The sequence below is a fragment of the Glycine max genome, chromosome 17, assembly GCF_000004515.6.
Source record: "Glycine max cultivar Williams 82 chromosome 17, Glycine_max_v4.0, whole genome shotgun sequence".
Taxonomy (NCBI): domain Eukaryota; kingdom Viridiplantae; phylum Streptophyta; class Magnoliopsida; order Fabales; family Fabaceae; genus Glycine; species Glycine max.
Genome location: NC_038253.2, coordinates 29,194,878 through 29,202,321, shown reverse-complemented (window position 1 = coordinate 29,202,321; position 7,444 = coordinate 29,194,878).

Below are 7,444 nucleotides of genomic sequence, written 5' to 3'. Positions count from 1 at the left end.
CTATTGGAGGATCCCAACACACTTCCAATGAAAGGCCTTTTTGTTACAAAATTTGAAAGCAATGAAGGTAAACGTACAAGTGTTCAATTACAAAATTACAAAAAAAGTCCTCAATTTTCATGGTTGTTCTCTCTTTGGTGTTTCACTCAATTTGGAGTGCTTTTTAGTCCAATAGCTCTTAAGGTGGTTGGCCCATTGCTTCTTGACTCAAATTCTTCAATTGATGGCACCAATCCTCCTTTCCAATTCCCTATATGGAAACTCACAAACAAGGAAACAAAGACACAAGCAATAACCAAAGACAAAAAAAAATGAAATGAAAGTCAAACCAATAGGGTTTTAACAAGACAAATTTTCAAGGATTATTCAAAAATTAAAGCAATGAAAAACACATAAAAGCAAGCTAGGACTCAAAGAGAAACCTAGAAAGACTCTAGAGTAGGGTAAAAAAAACTACAAAAAAAAGACTCAAGAAACCTCTAGTTTTGACACTTGTTTTCACACTACTTTTCAATTAAAATTTCAGAACTAAGATTGGTCTAAAATAGCCACTAATTATAGAACAAATTTTGAGCCAAAATAACATGCACACTTCCCTTTCACTTTTTTTTTTATTTTTCCTGACTAATTTTCCTGCCAACTTGTATGATTTTTCTTATTTTTTCCTTTTATCCAAAACACTTGGTTCTTTTTTTATAATTTTTTCACAGATGTCTAGAAAATTCAATAAACATTTCAGCTCAAAATTCACAGTGACCAATTCCCAGTAATTTTTACAAGTTCATATGTTGAAGTTGCTAGCACCAGCGATTTTACACTTCAAATTTTTTTAAGCATGGTATATTGATTTCCTTTGGTTAACTTTTAACTTTCCTATGTATGTTAAACTCACTAGGCCTGGTTACCACAATTTTAGGAGTTCAATATTCACTTAGGATCAAAATTTCAGCCAGCAATTCAATCACCAAAACTCAAATTCACAATAGACACAATCATAAGGAAACCTAATTGTTCAAGAAAAGGATTACAATCAAAGACTCTATAAGAATTATGCATGAACATGTTAAGGACTAATTAACATGCAAGATTTGAATCAAATCAAATAATAGGTTAAAAAAATTCTTACACTCATGAACAAACAAGTTAGACAAAGAAACAAGAAAAAATAAAATTTAGCACAACATAGGAATCTTATATGACAAGTTTCAAGACTAGACATGACTTCTATGACAAAACTACAATAGGTGAACATGTCACTCTAGATTTCTGAGGTTTTCTTCTACTTTAATGTTTTTGTAAGAATTTTTTGGTTTAGGTTTCAGCCACAAAAAAATAGCAATACTCAAAGGAATCTAAACTCAACACAATTCATGGTTCAAGAACAAGAACAAGAAATTTGAACCATAGAAAATCAAATCTAGCTTCTATAGCAAGTTTAATCGGTGGAAATTCTAAAAAACATGTTAAAATCATTCAGCACAAGACATGTGAGGAGATACATGGAGAAAAATGAAGAAATGATAATGGAGGAGAAGGTAAAGCTGAAAATTAATGGAGGTTTAAGGAACACCAACTTGAAGCTCTTGTGCTCTAATACTACTTGAGAGAAGCTTGCTTGAGAAGCTTCTATGGAGGTTGGATCTTTGAGCTTCAATAAGGTCCTTCAATGGTGATTTTCAGCCATGGAGTTGCAGTGGAAGATAAAGGATTAGAGGTGAGAGGAGGCACCATCCACTAGAGAATAAGTCATGGAAGGAGAAGCTTCACCACCAAGAGAATGCCTTGGATAAGAAGCCTAGAGAGGAAGCTTCAATGAAAGAAGAGAATGAGAAAGATAGAGAGAGAGTGGCGTGGAAATTGAAGGAGACTAGGGAGAGAAGTTGAACTTTGAAGTATGTCTCACAAGTTTCTCATTCATCGAAGTTGTGACAAGTGTTACGTGTGTTTCTATATATAGCCTAGGTCACTAAAATGAAATTCACTTTGTGATGTTCATTGAAATTCTGATACCAGGGGACAGATGTCGTACAGGATGTCACGACATCACGCTTCAGAACATGCAGATTATATGTGTCCGTATGAACAGATTAAACAAGTAAATAACACAAGAGAATTGTTTACCCAGTTCGGTGCTACCTCACCTACATCTGGGGGCTACCAAGCCAGGGAGGAAATCCACTCTCAATAGTGTTAGTTCAAGGTCTAACAGCCCCTGTTTACAACCTTCTCACCTAACCACTACCCGTGCGATCTCTACCTAAGAGCCACTCTTAGATATGAGAACCTCCGCTCACTCCCTCTCACTCACACTCCCGTGTTTACAATTAAGTCAAAGACACACCAGAGATCAACTCTGAACAAAAGAGATCAACTCTACACACTAGAGATCAACTCTAGACACAAGAGATCAACTCTACACACATAGGTCCAACACTTGATGTTAGGGTACCATCAAGGTGGCTCACAAATGACTCAAGTCCCAAAAACTCACAAACTAACTCTTCAATCCCGGACTTGGTACAGAACTCGTGCAGCCTCCATGATTATATAGCAATTTGCGTTTCTGGGCTGCAACGGCTTGTGCTGGAGGAGATCTATCTTCTTCTGAAAAAATCTGCAGTTAAAGAACTAAAAGATAACTTTTGATCTTTTAGTTTGAATCTTTAATCTTTAATCTTTAATCCCTGAACGAACTCTTCTACTTTGAAATTCGAACTTTAATGATCTTTTAATTCGTTCCTAAAGATAGATCTTCTAATCTCTTGCTAACTGCACAATAATCTGTTAAAGATATAACAGATTTATATGTCCAGTATTTTCGGGCCGGATGTCAGGACATCGTGTCCGACATCGTGGATCCTGCAGCTTCACTTCTGCACTTGACTTTTATCTTGCATTGTACAGCAACTCCAGTATTCTCGGGCAGGATGTCAGGACATTGTATCCGACATCGTGGATCCTGCAGCTTCACTTCTGCACTTGTCTTTTATCTTGCATTGTACAGCAACTCCAGTATTCTCGGGCAGGATGTCAGGACATTGTATCCGACATCGTGGATCCTGCAACTTCAATTCTTCATTTGACATTTTATCTTGCCTTGTGCATTGTGCAGCCCGATCTTATTCCTTGACATACCGTTGGACATCATGTGCAGCAACTCCAGCTTTCCTTCATTGTCTAAGTGCTTATGTTTTAACAAAATCTTAGCCAATCTTTTAAAGCTCAGTAGAGCTAAACACTAACAATCTCCCCCTTTGGCAAATTTTGTCTAAAACATACTTAGACACTTCCTGAGCAGGTACGAGCAGTTATGCAAGTGGGATCAGCAACTTCCATTATCAGAGTAATCAAGCACAGCGGAAATTCTTCAAGTTGCAAATCTACAAGTCTTCTCCAGGATGTCAAGACATCTCTCGTGACATCAGCTTTCTGCTTCTGCTCCCCCTGTCTTCATGCTTACTGCAGCATCTTCTATCAGCTACTAGTCTTTTCCAGGATGTCAAGACATCTCATGTGACATCCGCTATCTGCTCCCCCTGTCTTCATGCTCTTACTGCAGCATCTTCTAGTAGCTTACATCATTCATCCTCAGCAGCAGTCTCCCCCTCAAGATCATATTCATACAACTCCCCCTCAAGGTCATGAATCATGCACACATCGTATCCTACTATCCTACTGCCATACATCATACATTCAACATAATCATGCATAATAGCAAGCATAATACTATTACTCCCCCTTTTTAGACATAAATTTGGCAAAAGTAGGATGCATGAAATTAATGTGCGAATATTACAGACCCATAGTAAACAATTGTTCAAAGGGACATGCCCCTTTAACTAATAACAGTAAAAGCAAAAACAAAACATAAAGGTCTGATGATCATGGGGTGGCTTCAGAATCATCATCTGATTCTGTCTCTTCTGCTGCATCTTCCTCTTCCTCAGCAGCTTCTTCTTCTTCCTCGGCTGCATCTTCCTCTTCTTCAGCAGCTTCTTCTTCTGCTTCAGCTGCTTCACCATCTTCCTCAGCTGCTTCACCATCAATGCCACTTTCTGAGAGCCTTTTGATCAGCCGTTCCAGCTCCATCTTCTTCTCTGTGTTGGCTTTGATGGTTGCTTCCAGCACCTTGCATGTGTCCTTGAGTTCTGCAATCAAGGCATCCTTGGACACAGCACCTGAAGCAGCAGCTTTCCCTGATGTCGAGACAATGTCTGGGACATGTGTCCCCTCAAACAGTTTATAGTGCAGGGATAGAGGAGATTCTTTTTTCATCACAGAGTCAGTGTAGTTTAACATATTGGGATGCTGACTCAACATAATGCCACATAATACAGTAGGGAAGGCAATGGGTAATTTGACAGCAAATGATTCTGAATGCTTAACAGTTTGATCAAAGATATAGTTTCCAAAATTAAATTTGGATTTGGTTCCAACAGCATACAGAAATTTACCCAAACCTGTGGCAACAGTGGAAGTATGATTGGTGGGAACCCAGTTTGCAGCTCCAATCCTGTGCAGAATTGCATACTTCACACTTAGCTTCCCTGCTGAAAGCTTCCCTTTCTTTGGCCAATGCTGGACTCGTTTGGCAGTGATTTCCTTGGCAATTTGATGCTCAGAAACATCAATATCTATCACTCCATCAGTAGGTCTGCCCAGATATTTGTTGATCACTGCAGGGGAGAATCTAACACACTTTCCTCTGACAAACACTCTTTGATAATCATCACTTTTTCTGTTTGATATGTCAGAGGGAATGTTGACAATGAATTCCCTGACTAGGCCTTCATAACAGTCTCCCAACTTGGTGACTGTCTTCAGTAGTCCAGCAGCCTTGATGAGGTCCATGGTCTCCTTGCAATCCAAGACAGCTCTTCCCAGTTCTCTTTCCAAGGCAAGTCTCCTTTGATACACGAATTTCCACCTTTCAGCATTGCCAATGGAGTGGAAAGAGATGTTGTCCAATGGTGCATCAGGAACATTTCCAGGCACCTTTCTTCCAGATTTCTTGGCCCTCTTAGATGTCGAGACATCTAGTTCGACATCATCATCAGAATCGGATGAGGAAATTTCTTTCCTTTTCTTGGAGGGGATAGCAACCTTGCTTCTTCTGGATGTGGCAGGAGTGACTGGAGTGCTCTTCTTCTGGGCCATAGTCTTGATTCGTCCAGACCTCTTGATGGGAGTTTTCCCTTTCCGGCTTTGTAATCGTTCTGCAACGCCTGGTGCCAATCTGTTGGCAATGGGTTCCTCGTCAGATTCTACTTCTTCCAGGTCAATGAGGTCACCTGGAGTAGGTTCTGGTGCCCTTGGTGCAGGGGTCTCCTCTGAGGCTTGATCCTCTTCTTCTGTTGATTCCTCTTCACTGGGTGAAGGGATGGCTTCAGCATTTGGAGCGGAGGATGTTGGAACATCTTTATTGACATCAGGCACAGAAACATCTGGGGTGGAAGATGTTGGAACATCTTTCTCAGCATCAGGCACAGAAGCATCTTTCAGAATGCTACTCACAATACCGCGGATTTTCTTGTCCATCTCCGTGTCTACTTCCCTAGGACTTGTTGCAGGGCTAGGGTTTTCAGCAATCTTCACTCCCTGTGGTCTTCTGGGAACCAGTTTCTCAGGGACAGAGGCTTGACCAGGAATTATTTGGATGGGTTGGATGTTGAATTCTGGTTGTTCCTGGTGCGGAGATGATCGTACAGCGGGTGAACCTGGAGCGGAAGTTTCTTTTGGTGAGGTAGCCATGGAAAAGCAGAGCGTTTGGAATGATTTCGTAAATCTCAGAAGGCTATTGGGAAATGCTGGTAAAAACACGAATGCCAAGCAGATATAAATTTGAATGAGGAATGTAGAGGGTCGTGTGAAGCAACGGTCGAATTTTCCTTGGTTCAGTAGTGAACGTGCTATTAATGTTAAGTGATTCGTTTGGGCACGTTCAGATTGCTGTAGTTGCTATAATTCCTCTAGCACACAAATGCCCAGCTTGCCCCTCAGTTTTTCAAACTGATTTGCATCCAAAGCCTTTGTGAAAATATCTGCTATTTGTTCCTCAGTGTCAACATGCTTCAGTGTGATCACTTTATCATCAACAAGATCTCTGATATAGTGATGTCTAATGTCAATGTGCTTGGTTCTGCTGTGTTGAACAGGATTTTTAGAAATATTAATAGCACTCATGTTGTCACAGTACAATGTCATGACATCTTGTTCGACATTGTACTCCTTCAGCATCTGCTTCATCCAAACTAGCTGTGAACAGCTGCTTCCTGCTGCAATATACTCGGCTTCTGCTGTAGATAGGGACACACAGTTCTGCTTCTTGCTGAACCATGAAATAAGATTGTTTCCCAAATAGAAGCATCCACCAGAAGTGCTTTTTCTGTCATCTGCACTCCCAGCCCAATCAGCATCACAATACCCAACCAGCATTGAATTTGAACAATGACAGTACATAATCCCATAGTCACTAGTGCCATTTACATATTTCAGAATTCTCTTTACTTGATTCAAGTGACTTATCTTGGGATTGGCTTGATATCTTGCACAAACACCTACTGCATAGGTGATGTCGGGTCTGCTAGCTGTTAAATATAATAAGCTCCCAATCATGCTTCTGTACAAACTTTGATCAACACTGGTGCCTGCTTCATCCTTTGACAGCTTCAAGTGAGTAGGTGCAGGTGTCCTTTTATGACTGGCATTCTCCATCCCAAACTTCTTGACAATGTTCTTTGCATACTTGCTTTGAGAGAGGAACATGGAGTCTTCCATCTGCTTCACTTGGAGTCCCAGAAAATAAGTCAGCTCTCCAACAAGACTCATCTCAAATTCAGATTGCATCTGTTGGACAAAATGTCGAAGCATCTCATTCGACATCCCTCCAAACACAATGTCATCAACATATATCTGTGCAATCATCAAGTTTTCAGCATCTTGTTTGACAAAGAGAGTCTTGTCAATTCCTCCCTTCCTATACCCTTGCTGAGTAAGGAACTTTGTCAGCCTTTCATACCAAGCTCTTGGAGCTTGCTTCAATCCATAGAGAGCCTTCTTGAGCCTGTATACATGATCTGGATGAGTTGGATCTGCAAATCCCTTTGGCTGCTCCACATAGACTTCTTCATGCATAGCATTGATCCAGAACTCATCAGTCAGTGCCTCTTTCACATTCTTGGGCTCAATTCTGGAGATAAAGCATGAGTTGGAGACAATTTCAATCTCCCTTGATCTTGTAGTGACTCCTCTGTTTGGATCTCCTATAATCAGCTCCTTGGGATGCATTTTCTGGATTCTAATGGAGGGTCTCTTGCCAGGTTGGTTGATGTTTGATTCATCTTCTTGAAGATCCACTTGGTGCGAGCGTCTGAGCCTGTATACATGATCTGGATGAGTTGGATCTGCAAATCCCTTTGGCTGCTCCACATAGACTTCTTCATGC